The 18,580-nt window shown below is 46.2% G+C and overlaps 1 protein-coding gene across 2 annotated transcripts in view; it reads right to left on the reverse strand.

The window, feature by feature from the left end:
- LOC149338805 (uncharacterized) overlaps nucleotides 1–18,580 on the reverse strand; it is a 193,834-nt gene that overhangs the window by 76,119 nt on the left and 99,135 nt on the right. The gene's annotated exons all lie outside the window — the stretch shown is intronic.

An 18,580-nucleotide genomic window follows, 5' to 3' on the forward strand; every position in this document is an offset into this window, starting at 1 on the left:
GAATTACACGCTTCATTTCACAGCTGAAAAAAAGTACTCGCGCCTTTCCCCGGCGCGTTAAAAACAGCGATGTTTTAATCTAAAGGCACTGCTTTTTTATTCAACAAATTCTTGGTTCATTTTAACCTTTTTTTTCCTCCCTCGCAATCTCTTCGCGCGACGTATTAATTTCCTTTGAGTCATACAGCCTTCCCGTTATTTTTCAAAACATGCTCAATTTCAGAATCGATTCTGTTTTTTTTTTTGTTTCGTCACTCTGAATATTTTTTTTATTGGCTCAAATGCTCCAGTGGCGACAGTTAGGCTGCTGAAAGTTGGCTGCAGTTGCTTCTACGAAAAAAAAATCTGGCAACCTGAAATTGCCATCGACCCACCATGGCGACTCAGTCGTTAAGGCGCTTGGCTACTGAGCGATGGACTCAGGTTCATTGAGTCCCGGTCGTAGTGGCAGCGTTTCGGTAGAGGCGAAACGCAAACGGCGCTCATGTCTTGTGCGATGCCAGCGTACGTTAAGGATCCCCGGGTGATTTAAATTAATCCCCAGCCCTACACTACGATGTCAATCATTGCCCATGTGCTGTTTCTAGACGTTAAACCTCGCAATTTACAGTTTTTGCAAGCTGTAATCGGCGGCTGAAGCGGAAAACAGTCCCGGTGAGACCTATACTTCTGTGGATCCCTATAAAGTCATACCTTCGGAAGAGGCACTCAAAAGGTGTTGTATAAAGTGACCACATATAAAAAAAAAATAATTTCACGAGGTTTCAGTTTGCCATTGGTGTAGGCTTTCATTTTGTGTTACATTGACTCTTTCCTGGCGCACATTGAGGAGCGTCGGTCTTGCGCTGCTTCTTTCCGCCAGCCCAAAACCACGCAGTCCGGTGAAGGCAGCACTGCAGCGTTTCGATATTCGCTTTTCTTTCCTTTTTTTTTGCTTGAAGTAATAAAGAAAGGAAGATAGGAGAATGCTTTATTTCCCGCAGTGACACGGTCGTCTCTGTGGCTCCTATTTTGCTCGTGAAGTGGCACTCAGCGCGCGTATATATATCGGGGCTCCTTCAACGAGTTCCGGAAGCTTTGTCCCCTAGGCGATTCCAATTCCCTACGGCCCACTAACTGTCCACCAAGCAGCGAGAGCGGCAACAATTCTGCCAGTGGGCTCAGCTGCCTCAGCGCGCGTGTTTCCTTCCACCATTGGGTGTTCAGCTGGGAGAGGAGGGAACTTGCTTATCGGAGAGAGAGGAATGTGGAGGAGGAGGAAAGAATCGGAGCTTGCCTATTGCGGGCGCCTGTGAAACCTGGTTCCAGCCCTTCAACGTTAGGTTCGGCCCGCACTGTGCAGAAGCTCGACGGCCGAGTAATAGGAATAGCCGGGGTTGAAAGAACAGAAAATGGAAAAAAAAGAAGCGGACGTACCAGTGAGATACACGAAGAACAGAACCAGCAGAAGACGGCCGGCGTGGCCCAGGAGGGAGACAGTGAAACGAAGAGATGGATAAATCAACTGACAGTAGTATCGAAGTACAGGGTTGTAGCAAAGGGGGAAAGAATAGAGCGCTATCGCAGTCTCTAGTCTTTGTATCCTTAGCCCAGTACAGAGAGAGGAGGTAGTTGAAACTTGGTTCAGCGCAAAAGACGAACACAGAGAAAGGAAACGACCGACACGTTTCCTTTCCCTGCGTTCGTCTTTTGCGCTGAACCAAGTTTCAACTATGTCCTACCAACTAGCCCAGCACGAAGTTTTGTTGAAGAGAGGAGGTGTGGAGGCGATTTCACGTGAGGACCAGTTCATGTCTTTGCTTGCTGCTGGCGCGACCAGTGGCAGCGCGGCGGAGAGATTTATCGCACTGGTCGCAGTGCGCCAACTGAGTGTGCTGTGATGCGGCATGTCGCGTTCATCGCCTCGTCTCTCTGACGGTGTCCAAGATTGTTTCTCTGGTTTCTATCTGTCTTCGATGTAGTTCCGCGAGTGAGGTATAGTCACTGTCTTAACTACAAAAAACCGAAAAGATCTCATTGTATTCATCCTAACTCTTTAGCGTAGATAATCCATTCAGCTTGCCTGCATTCGAGAAAATCGCAGTGATCCTTCGTAGCTGAACGAACAATCGGTGATATTGATATTGACCGTGATATTGACCGTGCCAGCAAGATATCGTTTAGGTATGCGTTTTCCCTGCCTAGATTGGTTACGACATTCATTGATTTGTGAGCAATAAATGAGCCACGTCGGGAAAAAGTGTCCCTTGACTGAGGCCATCGAGGACCGATTAAAGAAACGGAACTGAAATAGACATACAGAAAACACGATTGGAACTCACAACCCTTGGGTTGAGAACAGAGTACGGATCCCACGAAGCAGCCATGGCATTTTTTTTATTTGTTGACTTTATTGTACTAAATACAGACTGCACGAATCGGATACGTAAGGCGGTTCACAGGCAGTCGGTATCAGTATAAATTCTTCAAGTTTGTAACATTATGAATTGCGAACAGAATTTTTAAAATCTGGCGAATATCTCTGACATGAGCATCATCATGGCGAACAGCCATCGGCGTTTCCGCGTGCTGTGTAAACCAAACGGCAATAGTGTATTATATGGAACACCATAATCAGTCTCAATTGCCAAAATTCGATTTTCATGGGGATAATCAAGGGAAGTATTTCAAGGAAATTCGCCGTAAGATGCATTGAAAGAAAAATCTATCCCAGAAATCTATATATGCATGATCAAGAGTGTTCGGATTTCTGAATAAGAGAAAACTGACACCCTATGGAACGAAAATTCCCTTTTCCACCATTCATGTCTTTACTGGCAGATTGGCAGAGCCCCACACACAATTTAAAGAACATTTTCGCAGCAGGCTGTGCAGACTTTCGTTTTATACGCTTCAATATATTCTGGCCCGGTCCAAATGAGTGTAATGACCGGTACACAAGTACTTGCAAGGCTATATCAACAAGATCTTTTTATAGGCGTTCTTTGATTTCTCTGGATAAATATTTCATTCGGGGTGCGGTAGATAAAGAACCGGTTGCTTCGATAATTTCACGAAAATAACCATAGGTTCCACCAGTGATATGACAATCCGTAGAAACAACAAACACCGTCCACGCTGCTGCCAAACCTAACTGAAGAACTGTACGTAGAGAAGGATCATCCACATATAGCAGAAGGATGAAGGGATTAACAACGAAGCATGTTTTTCAAACAGTCCGTGTCTGTTAGCAGACATGCCTGTATGTATTACCGTATTTTACGGTATATAAGACGCGGCTTTTTTTTCAAAAATCTTGATGGTGCGTCCTATACAAGGGTGCGTCTTATATGAGACTTTTTCTGTTTTTTTTTTTTTGCGAGTTCAGAAATTACTCAAGTCCATGTTCAAGCTTTTTTCACCGAAAAAAACATCACTACCAATAACGCGGTTTTAACACGGTTAATACTTCAATACGGGGACCACCGAGAGCAACTTTATTATTAAACGGTGGGGATGACGACTTCTGGAATCATAAACCCGCGACCGTTTCGCAGGCCCCAAGCAAAAGTAATGTGAAATGCCCAAAGATGGCGACAATCGCGTTTTTCGCCATTGTCAAGACAAGCCGGCGTTTCTTTCAGTTACCCTTTGCAACTTTGTTTGCTCCGTGTACGTAGTACGTACGTAGTGCGAAGAAAATGTTTCAGCTGGGTCGCCTCCAGAAATGGGCGTGCTTTTTGATAGCACATCTTAAGATCAAGACTTCGAAGGTCTTAAGTTAATATAAAATGTTCTTATGGACATAAGGAGAGTTCCTTCGTTCTTTTTTTTTTCTTTTTTTGCTAAAACGTGGGTGGGTATGGCGTGAGTGTTGCCTTTTTCGATCACTTAGCGGTGCTTCAGAACTTCACACAGGTAAGGTGCATTTTGCAATGGTCGCACAAGCATGTTTAATTAAGCCTCACTAGCCTAACTGGGTAAATTGGGATGCGTCTTATACACGGGTGCGTCTTATATAATAACTTTTTCAATGACAGCCTGCATATATGGGGGTGCGTCTTATACAAAGGTGCGTCTTATACACCGGAAAATACGGTAGTAGTAGTAGTAGTGGCTTTATTTTTTCATTTATTATGGAAGGTAAGAGAATTCTTGCTGCCCCGGCATCTGCTATCGCGGCTAGAAGCACCTGAGCTGGGGCAGGGGAAATAAAGGATATCGGGCAGTGTGTAGAAGTGAAAAGAAAGAGGTGAGGGGATAGTAGAAAGGACAGGGGAAGGGGTACACTGATAACTAATCTAGTTTGCCTATACCGACACGAGCATTCCGTTCCTCGCCTTGAAGGGTGCCTACTGCTTTTAAGGAGGATGGTGCGGAGGCCATTTTGTCGGGAGAAAGGGCACGGAAAGGTGAGAGAGGAAGAGGGAAGTGGGTACTAAAGAGAAGAGCCACACTTCCCTCCAAACCGACAGCTCCGCGCTTCCTGTTCTTTTTCTTCGTGTTGGTGGAGGGAGCTCAAGGGCGACAAAGCCGGCCACTCACATAGTACGCAGCGAGGCCTAGTTGCGAGAGGGAGAGGCAGAGAATGAGAAAGGGGGAGTGAGAGGAGGAAGAGGAGGACGAGAAGGAGCTGCGGGCGAAATGGCGGGAAGTGTGGGAAGCAGCTGAGCGAGGTGGCGGAGGAAGGCAAGCAGCTCGAGTGTTGGGGAATGACAGCGCGCCCCTGAAAGTGAAAAAGAGTTGCGCGAATTGTGTGCGCCTCTTGGAACCCCGTGTTTGCGAAGCTAAACGAACTGAATGCTAAGCGCCGCCAAGGCTGGACTGTTCCCACGCACTGCCCCCGCTGCTGACGGTCAGCGCTGTTTAGCTGCGCGTGCACGCACGCACACGCACACACGAGGCCTGACGACAGCGATGACGGTGGCGACATCCTCCTCTTCTCAGAGTTCTCTGGTAAACATCGCAGGCCACCAGTCGCGCCATTCTAGGGCTTAGAGGGGCACTTCTTTTATAATTTTTTTGTGACTGTTCCTTTCATTGCACTTCTATTCCTTTTCTGTTGTATTCGTCACGCTTCTACAGCAGCCACTTTATTGCCGATAGGATGTCAGGTTTCCCGCAATTTGCTATGCGCCCATTCGGCTGGACAGAGCCGGTCTGTTGCCCTCTTCTTATGAGCGTTCTTTCTGCTGATGCAGCGAAAAACTACTCAAATGGAAAAGTAAAAAAACTCAAAGATCATTGCATTAAATCGGACATAGATATAAAAAGGAAAAGCGCAGTGCGAATGCACGTCGCGAATAGGTTGGCTAAGAAGACAGCCAATTTCATATTTCTCCCCTAAGAAGAATCATATTGGAAATTCTGTTGTAATTCTGTGCAATACTAACGCTGTGCCTAGATGGCGAGTGATGATTTTTCATATCATTAAGTACATTACATTGTCATGGGAGCCAGTTTGCGCGTATTTCTTACTCAGTGGATTCTACAGTTTATTTCTGCAGATAACTTTTTTCATCTACTTAGTTTTCTTTCCAGAGACTAAAGGCGTGCGCTTACTATGCATGGTTGCAGACTGCATTAGTCAATTAGTTTTAAGCCATAAAAATAATACCACTTATTTCCAAACAATGAACACCACAAATTAAAAAAATAACCCCCTAGGCTCCTTGGTTTCGCTGGCTGTTGGTTTCCGTCATGCATGCCATAACGAGAACCTCTTTTTCCTTCCCTTGTCTGCCATGGACTCGATTGTTTCAAAGTGTTTGCAATTTTTGAACATGTTTGATTTTTTCTCCTAGATTCTGAAAGAATTTCGACTCGTGGCCATTCTCTTCTGGCCTTTCGTTTCGTTGAACAGTGTGCGAAACAATAGTTTCTTGGAAGAATAATGGCACCATCTTCGAAAGACGCCATCGTTAAGCCACGCGGCAGCGCGGGCGCCCGGGCGCACGGGGTACGTCGGGCGCCTCTCCGGAGAAAGCTAGTGTAACTGATTATACAAGTCTGCGCCAGTACGCTGACAGTCAGGCGGTTGCCTTAGTTCCCCATTGTACCGCCGAATAATCATGCAGGTGTTCGGAATCATATAGAAAGGCGTCTGCGTTTCTTGGAACGTGCAGATGGATAGTGACACTCAAGCGCGCGCATGCGGGTCTTATTGTCTTTTGCCCTTCGCCACGTAAGGAAAATAGCACTCCGTGCACTGTGTCAACGTTACCGTTACCGGCAGTGGAGTACCGGTAGCCTGCGCGCAGGGCGTCCTCCCTCCCGAGAAATAATTCTGCGCGACCGACACTAAAGAACGAGGACACGGAAGAGATGACACCAACTACAAGAAGAGGGTATGCAGATGTTTTGCTCCCAGTTTTTGGCGACCTTGTTACCGTGCGCAGGAGCTGTGCGGGCGCGCAAGGGCTTTTTTCGGTTTCTCCGCCGAGCGACTTCGGCATCGGCCACGCCCAGGTCCCCCACGCTGCACAATCCGCCTTCCACCAGCTCGTTGAGCTGTGTCTGTATGCACCCCAAGATACGCAAACCCAACCCCCGGCTCGAAATATATTCTTTGCTGGGAGAAAAAAATTGAAAGAGAACAGAAAAGAGTGAAGGAAGGAAAAAACGGAACAAAGTTATCGAGCGCTTCTGTGGGCCCAAATCTTTACAGCGCTAGGTAAAGGAAAGCAGTATGGCAAGAACAGAAGAAAAGAAAATCGGAATAGGCGAGATAAAAACGAACGAATGGAAACAGGTGCAAAGAATAAAGAATAGAACAGTTTTAGTACGACACTCTATAGCCTCTAGATCAGTGTTTTGAAAAACAAAATACAGTAAGAAAGAAAGATAAGGAAAAGAGGGAGAAAGGAAGTCGTGCACCGCGTTGCGCTCTTGAAGGAATACGCTGCGACTTTGCCCGTCTGTTTTGTTCTGCTGCGAAAGAGTCCTTCTGTACTTCCTTGTTCAGCTGCTTACAACCCCTCTGCCTCTCCCGTCCCGCTTGTGTCTTTTTGTTCAGTTCGGTTTTGGATCGAATGCTAAGCGAGCATGAAGCCTTTATTGTGCACGTCCTCCCACGGCTGTCACAAAGAATGCGAGTTCAAAGAAAGGAAAAAGGGGGCCGAGTCCACCTGCATAAAAAAAAGCCGCCGTTCCGGCGAAAGTAGCGTACAAGGAAAACTCTCTAACCAGATCCAACGGCATCAGGCTGAGAGATTTGATACACACACTTCGGAAATATGCGAAGACAGTTCACTTTTGTCAGCCACTTACTCGCTGCCCGATCAGCTAGCGCTGAAGGGGGAGCTCTGTGTGAGCCAGCTTCGACTCCCACTGCTCATGGCTGAGTTACTGGAAACAGTAACCTTTACATTGCTCGGGGCAATTCTAAACCATGTGCAGGATGTCGGAAATCTCTCCGTAGGGCGGGCAAGCCTTTGTTGGGCATTCGCGGGCAAAATATTATTTACCGAGCTCGGTTTGGTAATGAGCGGGCTTGCATGTCTCGCCATATAGTGGTTTCCTGACGACTGAGGTGTTTGTGAGGGGCTTCGTATTTCCCGCGACTAAGTCGGTGGTAGTTCATGGTTTCGCCGTACGTTAGTGGAGATGAAGGTTTGGAGGTGGATGGCGACGAGGCTCGGAATATGTGACGTCGACATACCCTGTCAGCAGCCTCATTGCCCTCTATGCCTTTCTAGGTCACCTCTCTAGCTCTTCAGCACTGTGGGTTATATGTTCATTCTTTAGATAAGCACTAAAGAGAATGCAAAAATAGTGGTTTTTATCCCACATTCCTTTTTTCCCAATGACATTTGGGAAGGAGCCATAATTGGAAAAAAAAAGAAAAAAGGCTGTGACGCCAGAAAAATTGAGTAAGTAATCGTGGAATTAAGCTAAGACGCACGACGAATGAAGAGTAGGAGGCGTATTAGGGTGGAAAGTGGAAGATTTAAAGCCGCATGTCGTTTCTTTCCTTCCCGCCCCCAGTGCAAACTGCGAGGCGCATCGTTTTTTTTTATTTTTTGGCTCGGCGCCGCCGGCAGCGTTCAGCATAGAAAGCGGTCAAGTTGTTGCTGCTTTTGTGCTTTCTGTATCGCTGAAGCCCCCGTCAGGAGAATAGGCATTTTGTTTCCTCTGCCTTACTGGAAGCGGCGGCGTTGGCTGAGCCGGTCAATACGAGGCTTACCGGACTCAATCGAATGACCCCGTGTGTCGCTCCCCTGCCCCACGCTGCCTCGCCTCGGACGAAGACGACAGGGAGATTGAACGGTGAGGAGAGCAGTGTTTCTATCCGCTACTCCGATTCCACCTCGAAGCCCCTTTTCCTTCTTTTCCTCCGTCGAGAGAAATCTCCAGCCTTTTCCAATTCTCGTCAGAGCAAAGGGATTTGTGATTTGCTGCACGATATAGCTTTTGTGACTTCATTTTTGAGCCCTCTGCGGCCCCTTCGTTTTCTAGTTTTGCAGATAGGGAAGGGACTGTTACGTATTTTTTTTTTTTTTCATGAGTAGGCTGCGCTCTGTGCGTTTCTGTACTAGGCTATCTGCTTTCTCCTCATTTTTTTTTCCGGTTCTCACAAATGCATTTCAAAGCGGCCTTTCTGTATTTCTCTTTACCATGTTTTCTATTTCTTTCTCGTGAATTGCAGCTCTGCAGTTTACGCCTGCCACAAAGGCGATGTTGCGCAGTCTGCTTTCTGCTCCGTCCCTCTTCCAAGCTATGGGAGCCCCGAAATGTCCTCCTGTAGCCCTTATGCGCGGGAACGACAAAGTCTGCTTCGGACTACGCTACATTCCTTTTTCCAATACATATATCTTTATTTTAGCGATTTCATGTTCCGCTACACTTAAGCTAACACACAGAGCACGAGCGGGGCACTGCTGGCAGACTTGCTTTCAGCTGTGTGTTCAACGATGTTCACCCGCCGAAGGGCGCCGACGGCGCCCTCTATGAAATAAATTGAAAGTGTTACACATAACAATCCTTATTAGTTCATTACTTGATTGTTAAACTCATTCGACTCGTTAGAAATACACGAGTATCTCCCTTACTTTCCCAGATTGCCTATTTCCTGCAATCGAATGTAGACAACTCCACAGAATCGTTTATCGCGCCAACGCAACTGCCGCGTTCGCGGTCTACTCCGAGCGCCATTCTTCGTAGCACCACCCTCCAAACTTCCGGGCGCTTGAAAAGCTTCGTGGCGTTCCTTCCCATAGAAGTAATTTTTCGTCTATCTTGAACCGCTGTACAGGCTTGTGGGTGGGAGCGTCGGTCCCGACAGCGCAAATAATAGCCGACGCTCTTCCATTGCTATTTTCTTTGACGGGAGCCATCTTTTTCTGTGACTCGTTGCCGTCTATAGTCTCTCAAGTCTCGCTCTGCTAAGCTCCCACAGTGATGGCCAAGTGGGCGGCGCATGTGCACTTGCGTTCCTGCCCGCTAGCTGAGCGTAGTGGGCCCACGGTTCTTGTTAAGCTAAAGTCGCCTATTTTCATGCGGCCGCTTTCAGCCGCATACCGACGGGGCGAAGCGAAACTTCGCTCTTTTCGCCAATGACCCAGCTCGGCAGGTACTTATGTGTGCGCGCCCTAAGGCCTGCGTTGAACTTTCCGCGCTTACGGCCCGAAATACTCTGCCCTATAGGAATAGGGCGGGCGCAAGCTCTGTATCATGCTACAGCCTGTTTCGTCAAACGTTCCTAGCCAAATAGAAAAAAGTAATGCGCTGACCGATGCATTCGTGTGACTAAACAATGTGGGTGCACCACGCCAGCTCAGCGTAAGATCGAAGCCTTTCTCAGTCTCTGGGGACGGTGTCGGCTGTGTATAGATGGAACTCTCGGTGTCGGTTTTCGTGGAAGTTTCGAATGATTTCAAACAACATGCACGACCTGCTGTGCAAGTGCAACACTGCTGTGTGAGCTCTTGGGGTGGACGCCGAATGGAGCCGGTTTGGAAATCTTAAGAGCCAGAATACTTTCCTTAAATGTCGCATTTCGGACATAGTTTCCTTATTTTTCTCCTGGCAGCGGCTCTTGTTTTATTCATTTGGTACTAAAAAGAACTGCTGTATCGGTAGATGTGATGCAAACCTGAGAACGATACTACAGCCCCCTCAGGATGTGAAATTTTGCCAGTAAACTTCCTGCCTATTCCTTAACGCCTGGAGTGAGTGCGTAACATAGTCAGTACAAGCGCGGTTAATACCCAGTTCTCGGAAGTAAGCCTCTTATTGCTAATTATTGCGGTGATCGAAGATGGTTCTAGAGCTTTTAGCTAAAAATGGCATTTATCTATGCCAGAAAAAAGTTTTCATCTTGTGCAGTAAAAAAACGCAGCATGGAGGCGAAATGTTACAGACCTATGCACTGAGCGATATCAGTGCAAGTTGGAGAGAAGCGGAATTTTTTTTTTTTTATGCGGCAGTTTTCAAGCGTTCGAATGTATCAAGCTTCCATGGAAAGCATGGCACATGAATTTGCGCTGGCATTGAAAACGGTAAGTAATCGCCAATTAAAAAAGCGATGTTGTTGAGGCTTTTTGGCACTGCTTTGAAGAAGTGCGGTGAAATTCGGCAGTGCTCCGTAGGCTCCACCTTCGGTGGCGGTGGTTTTTTTTCCTTGCAGCAACAGTTTTTTGGCGGTAAACATAGCGCCACCGAACGTGACGTCATCATTCCGACCTGTGCCCTTCGCGGTTCGCTGCAGAGAAGCCTGCACGCCGATATGGCTTTATTCTGCGATAACTTCATAATTTTAAATGCCAGCAAAAAAAAAAAAAAAACTTTTTACGCTTTATAAGCAAGCTGTAGACATTTAACCCCTCTAACCTCTTCAGCTGGTCGTTAAGGAACCCCAGGAGGTCTAAATTATCTTGAGACTTCCACTAGGACGTCCCTCATAGCCTGAGTAACTTTGGGATGAGAAATTCCATAAAAAAAAGACCTAAAAGAGCTCACAAGAACGAAAGACACACGGAAGAAGTCGACTTGATGCAGGATTCTGCTACGTGAATTTCGTTTCCCTCGCGCTGCTCTTGTTCCTCAAGAATCAAGGTGACTGCGAAACAGCATGTCTTTCCATTCATTGGAAGAACTGACGATTTCATTGCTTGGGAAAGAATTGATCTGCGCAACATGAACGCAACCAGTCATTCGTACAGCACCGGTCGTGCTGCGCGCATAGGAAAACTTTATTTCCGCGCGACATTTTTCGTAGTGAATGCCCTGCTGCTTCCAATGCCTTTCTCCAGAGAGACCACCACAGAGAGACCAGAGGGAAGGAAGGTAGGGGGGGGGGCGGCTTCTTTAATGATTGGGGTCACGCCAGCTTCAGTCTCGTTTGGATGAACCGGCATTACAAACTTACTGCACGCCTGGCCTGGCTTACCTTCAAAAAACCTTAACCAACTTTGAAATTTTAAGCAACTTGCGCTACACGCGCAGCTGTGCAATGGTACCCCTCTGCCAATAAAGGTTTGTTATTCTATAGAGCAATATTCTCCTCCAATTTGCCGAGGTTCGCCGTTATTCGAATTCATATGGTCGTTGTTGCATGCTGCCCGTGTTCTTTTTATGTTATTTTGACTATTACCGTATTTCATTCTATAAATTTTTAAATTCTGCACAGGGAGGTCACTGTGTGGATTTTCCTGTATTCTCAAGTTTCCTTAAACATGCCCAGAACACTTAAGCTTCAGGTCGGGCGCAGCATTCAGAATAAATTCAGCGACTGCTTTCTTTCTTTTCTTCTCCTGCACATGACACTATTTCGCATTTTTGTCAATGTCCTTCCGCAGAAGTATGTACATCTGCCTCAGTCACATTACTTCTGAAAACAAATATTCATGGGCGCTGAAATAGCCGCTCCTAACAGTGGAATTGCACCCCTTGTGTCAGTGCGGTTGTCCTGTCCATGCTTCCCTCTTCAGCTGCCGAAAAGGTGTTGTATTCGTGTAGAAGGGGTCCCATAGCACTCTTCGTACTCATTCCCTTCACCGATCGACTCGCTTCTGCGAAATGCATGGTAGTGCGTCTGTCGATTTTCGTTCCACTGTTTGCAAGTAAGCATAATTTTTGTACAGCATTCCTTTCAGCGCGGGCTACAAGGCTCAAGACTGGTATAATGTAACGATTCTGCAATTAGTTTCATGCCACATTTGGATATGACGCCACGACCCACGTTCTTCATTAATGGCGGAAGCGTAGAGTGCGGCATTGTTTCAGCCAAATGGTTTAAAAATGGCATCGATTCGGGAAAGAATTGTTTATTATAGCGGCCATTGCACGTAACAAATATTTTCTCTACCCTTGGTATCTTTCAGAGCATGAAATCCTTCCAGTTGTGCCTAAGATATATATTATGCCTAATGTGCGTAATTTCTTGTCGTTTTCTTCGCTGAGTCTGACCACAACGCGTCTCTAAGCTGAATCATAGATAGAGCCTCTAGTACGTTGGGCGTTATAAAGCTATCCTATTTTCCTGCCGACATGAAAACACCACTCGGTAATTTCCATTGCTGCTACTGCTCTCTGCATTTGCAGCTGATGTGCCCAAAATTAGCATCGAAGTCATGCCGCGTTTGCAGAATAGGCACTAGCCACTGATCACTACAAACGCCGACCTCTCTTTGACGGATTGGGTTAGCGCGTCCGACACGTGGTACTAGGTATCCGAAGGGTGTATCCGACTTGGCCCCTATTAGCAGTGGCGTGGGCGACGTGAGAATGCAGCTGCATCACCTCCTCTTGCAGGCTCAGCGCTCCCCTGTACAACAGAATAGGGACGTCCCGATGGGAAGAAGATTAAGCTCCTGCTCAGCAGCTCTCTTTCCAAGGTTCGCCTAATACTCCGCCGGCGGCCGCTTTGTGTAATTATTTTTGGCGCGCGCCCCAGCTCCCCGGTGCAGTGGGGCTTACTGTTCGCCCTCATAAATCTCTCCGTCCGGCAGTGGCAGGTCCCCAGTTATCAGCCAGCCTCGGCTCACAACGGCGCGAAAAAAAAAAGGGGGGGGGGGGGGGGATGGCAGGGAAGGCCAACAGGGAGGAAGATGTAGGGGCGGAAAGGGCCCCGGCCGGCGCACTCACAATAGATGAAAGGGCGGCAGCCTCCCTCCCTTGGTTTCATTCAGAGGAGGCCGTGAAGCAGAAGGCGTTGATTAAATGACCCTCTCCTCTTCCTCCTCCGAGCAAATTCCTTTATTTGCGAGCAGTTTGGCCGCACGGCTTAGCCGCGGTTGGGCAACCCGTTGCGCCGTTTGGGCTCCGCACTTACGCTTCAGGGACCAGCTTTCGGAAGGGACCGTGCGGAACGCCCTTTCCTGCACGGCCTCGTATGCGCCCACTCTGGCTCTGATGTGACCCGGGAAGACACCCTACGTCGGTTGCCTAAGTGGTAGCGGAAACAGAGGAGGAACGTATAAGAAGCGTGCGCGTTAACGAGATCTATCCCCTGTACACCCTGTTGAAGCTGCGTTACGTGATAATTGAATCACTGTTCGCCATTCATCGCCGCTTTACGGAGGACTGCCACGCGTTTGCGCACGCGCAGTTCGGTGATCAGTGCTTGTAGTTCCAAGCGGGGCTTAGGCTATCAATGTAGCTGCCTGGTATAGCTCGCGTGTGCTGCGGTTTTTCTCTCCTTTATTGTTGTCTTACTTGGGCTCACTCGAGGCAAGAGCGGGCATAGGACGCTTAGTTATTGTTAACAAGGTATGGGCTATCTCATCGATGCATGCGTCGCAGTGCTTCCTCGTGTAGGTGACACTGGGTAGAGGAAAAAGTTTCAGATACTCGCCCAGCCCCATTCAGTTTTGGACGAAAGTAGGATGCCAGACAAAGCGCAGCACAGAAAAGAAGAGGTTTGTTCACCAAGAAAAACTGACAGTGAATAGGGAATCTTATTATCTCAGTAGGTTCTTTGGAGTGGGACTTGAAAAGAGGTGAAGTAATAAGGATTAGATTAGGGGTAAAAGAGATAGAGTTGTGAGTTCATACAAGCACATGGAGAGTATATCGTATTATAGGCGAGAACCACGACAGGCACGTGCTGCTTAACAAGAATGGCAGATGCCGTAACGCTTGGAGCGCAACTTCCTGTCAAGCCTCTACAGAAAACGACTGCGGGAGCAACCAAAGGTTGAAAAATAAATCTCCAAACGTTTCAGGACCCACTCGGTCCCTTCTTTAGGGGCGACTAAGCGATCAGCAAGCAGCAACCACCAGACCTCGCTTCCTCTCCATGGCCAGGCAGCCTTGGAATGGACTTCGCCATGCACACTGTGACTTTTATTTCTGTTTATAGCTTTGGTTGGTGCTAGTTTTTCTCTATACGGCGTGACCCAGCCTGCAGGAATTGTGCCCGAGTTGCTCACATTCAAGGCAAGGGTTCTCGTACAATCAGCCGAAGCTAAAACGCGCCATTGAAGAGACCAACACCCGCGTAGCAGCGGGCCTTGATGTTGTGCATGTGGTGGCCTGGAGCTAAAACATAGCATGGAAGTGGGCAACAACAGCATATAAACCAGTATGCTGCATTGCGCGTTTTCAAGCGCGTGATGCGAAGGACCAGCTTTTGACAGTTTCACTACATCGTTTTAAAGAAACTGGTTATTGTGTAAGTAACAACGCACTTCAATTTTTTAAAAGTTACCTGTCATCCCGACAGCAGCAAGTGATCTTTATGCAGTTGACGACTGAATGCCAAAAAATTACATGTTCGTTTTGGGGCATCTTTTTCTTTCTCTCCGTATTAACGACCTCCGGAACTCGTTTGAGTGTTCCCAAACTCTGATGCACGCAGATGCTGCTGCCCTAGAACTTACAGCAACTCGCTTTCTGTAATATAATGCACTATAAATAATAAACCTTTTTCTGCAGTTTGGCGTAGTTTCTTATTACCTACTTGGCGTTAAACACTGGTTAGACAAGAACTGTTCATTTTAGTTTCAAGCAAGAATAGTAACTGATTCGGAATAGAATTAATTCTTACGTCAAATTTTTATCTATTGAACTTGATGTTATGGAAAGTGTGCTTGCTTCATATTTCAAGCCTTGTTTTGTAGCGTAAGCTACAGTGGCTGCAGTCTCGCCTTTCGCTAGCGCCCTCCGTCGACCATACTGCGCATGCGCGAATAGCGAGTGACGTCACTGCGCACAGCTGGCGCGCCTCGCCGCTGCCGCCGCCGGCGCAGAGCCACGTGACGTCACTGCTCACGCTACGTATATCCTGGCATAGGAGAGCTAAGCCACTACCGATTTTTTTTATCTTCACTTAGCTTCGAAGGAATAGGTTCACAAGATGTAAGAAAAGGTTGCATACAGTTGTTTTAGCTTCTGTCTTGGTACTTTCATGTCAAAAGCGTCTAATTTACGGCAGTGAGTCATGAGGCTGGCATACAAAACTTATTTTTTAGAGTTGCTGAAACTGTAAAAACGCGCTTTGCTAACCATGGGATTATCGAAACTTTTACAAATGCTCGTGGCGCACTTGAAGTCGCTTACGACTTCAGACAAGTACAAAATATCTCTCGTTCGTAACAATATCATTAACACTAACTACAACCTGCCTCGATGTTTACTCTACGCGTCCTGAACACCAGGCAAACCACTAACGGTCGTTTGAACTTTCCTTTTCGTCAAAATGCGTACACAACAAGTTGAACAGAATTTACTGAACCAAAAACTGGGAATTTCTAGCTAACTGAAACTAAATAAGGCAGGAATTTCAAATTTCCATGGAAACGGCATTTTCTCGGAAGCGAAGCAACACTGCAACAGTAATTTTATCTGCAATGCACAGTCGTGAGCATTGCAGACAAGCAACAAATTATTACCATTTATTCACTGATTACTCCATATTTATATGTAGTTTTTAAGTTTAGACCTTTTCTTATTGGCGTAGAGTATATCCAATTGTCGTTCACAATGTTAGTGAAGGAAAAGCCAGAAAATTCGCAATTTTGTGGAATAAGTTTGTTCCCTTTCATATGCCCATGACTGCACGTGCAACCGGGCTGACTTACGTGTTATTTATTGTATTGGGCCGCCGATCAGCCTCACTGTCTATCAGTCTAAATACCTGTGGAAGAATTTTGCTTGTTGTTCATGACTAAAACATTCTTTATTCTTCTTGATTCGCTTCTTGAACCAGGATGCTTACATAACTCTGGTTGCTTTGTAATAAGGTGCGGAACTACAGGTCGGTTGTCCTAAAACCATGGCGTTTGTTTTGAAATGTATTTTATTCCGCACATGTTAGTGCCACTATCTGGCAAATATTTATGCGCTCACTGACGGGAAACTTTAACAACTCCCATGACATTCGAAAACTCACGTATGAACCTGCTTTCTCCACGGCTCTTTTGTGCACCCTAAGTCCGATTGCCAGGATGCTCGTGAAGTTCTTTGTATTTCATCGTGTGTCTTATTTGTGCTTTTGTTGTTTGTTTTATATTTGTGGTTTTTTTTTATTCTGTTCAATTGCCTGTGCCCCCCCCCCTATGTAATACCCTCTCGAGGGCCTTTAGGGGTATTCTGTATAAATAAATAAATAAATAAATAAAAATGGCGGTCGAATTTTGAAAAGCGGTTACTGTGAAAGATTTCTGCTTTTACAATCAAAGGGAATGAAGACGACTGCAATGAGCCATTAAAATATTTTTCAATCTTAGTTATGCAGCTGTTTCTCCGGTGTGTATCGCCGGGAAGGCTGTCTGCGTGGAGCTATACAGTTTGTTCTTTGCTAGGTGAAAAATTTTCAAAAGTAGGCTTTTTGGGGTAAATATATGGCTTCTGCAGCATAATATTATCAGTGTTGGCGGACGCCAGAAAATCGGCGGATCATTTTAAGTAATAAGGTGGTTAACTAATTCTTAATAATTAAATTTTTACCTCTTAGTTGCAATTAGAGATTTGTAACAGGTTGTTATTAACAGCCATATCAATTTTTGAAATTAAGAAAACGCGATTGCCCTCGGTGCTGTTGCTGTACAAAACCTGACTGCATCGTGCCAAAATACATGCGCTTTCAAAAAGCATGCAGGAAAAGCAAGCTTCCCGCTGCACAAAACTATTAAAAAAAGCCAAAGTTCATCGAGCTGCAGCGCCAAGGGCAGTCGCGTCTTCTGAATTCTAGAAATTGATATGTCTATTACTAACAACCTGTTACCAATCTCTAATTGGAACTAGACGCCCAACTCTTACAGTTAAAAAGTTAGCTATTAAAGATTAGTTAACCACCTTACTCCAAGAACCAATCACCGGTTTTCTGGTGCCCGCCAACTCTAGTAATACTATTACTTAGTCTTCCCTGAAACACCTCGGATACTGGCGCCTTTCCTGACACTACCTGCCGAATGGTTAAAGGACCTCAGTCTCCCTTCGGCATTAAAATTTGAGGGAGTCCTATCACCATGTCAGTCAGGAACAGTAACTAATAAAGAAGTGCACGTAATCTACGGAAAATTTGTTTTGCCGCAGTATGAAATTCCATAGCGCGTCAAAATCACCCATAAAAGCATGCTGCATCGCATGTGATACGCATGTAAATAGCCCTCTCACAACGCTGTCGGAAGTATTCTCGAGCTGCAGATGCCGTAACAGCAATACGAAGAGCTATTTCATGAAATAATAATTTTGTTAACGCAACCTTCAGTTAGAAAGCGCAAAATCTTTTCTCAACCTATCCAAATTCGTCGAGAAGAGCACAGCGCTATCGCCACGTATACTTGAAAACGACAAAAGAAATCCTCCCGAAGATGAAGTTTCTGCGGGTCCGATTTCCAAACAGTGTACATTGTGGTATTAAAATAAGCAAGAGGACCTTTCTTGCTGTTTTCAATTTGTTAGGACAATGGAAATGCACTGTATGCTGTATGAAACGTGATGCGGTAAGGGGAAAAATGTGTAACAAAAATTATTTTAAAAAATAGTTATAAATGCGAATTTTACTCCCTTGCTTAATTTTACACCTTTTCTCTAATTTCCGGGGCCCATCACTGCGGCGTCTCTCATAGTCTGAGTCGCTTTGGTACGTTAAACCTCATAAAACCAACAATCCAATCATTAGGAAGACAGCATTTTTCGCTTCAGAAAAAATGTGAAACCTTCACTACCAAGCGTTTATAATCGTTTCCTATAATGATGTCAGAACAGACCTTCACGGTTAGTATTCTACTTTAGAATATCGTGAACGGGACTGCAGTTCGAACACCCGTCTTACACTTAGCACGTACCAGCAATGAGGCGGCGATTCGCTTCTTTTGCGCAATGCGAGTATGAGAGGAAAACTGCCTGCGTTTGTATACCGTACCGCATAAAAGTTATATCTCGCGATCAAGAAAAAATTATCGTGAAATGGCTGCATAGAACCAGAACACGTGAGCCACCACGCCAGTTGCTCGAGTTTTAAACTGCTTACGTGATAGAGAGCTCGGCAACCAGAGTAGGCGCGGAATCGAACGGCTGACCACGGCTACTACTGCGCACAAAGTGGCGAACCATTAACGGTGGAGTCTCCTGTTGCCTCCGCGGAATCCTAGACCAAGGTCAGAGGGAGAAACAGAAAGAATCACGCAGCATAAAGGAAAAAGAAATGAAGGGA

This window comes from Amblyomma mixtum, chromosome 6 (genome assembly GCF_055824585.1).
Source record: "Amblyomma mixtum isolate Tamu chromosome 6, ASM5582458v1, whole genome shotgun sequence".
Taxonomy (NCBI): domain Eukaryota; kingdom Metazoa; phylum Arthropoda; class Arachnida; order Ixodida; family Ixodidae; genus Amblyomma; species Amblyomma mixtum.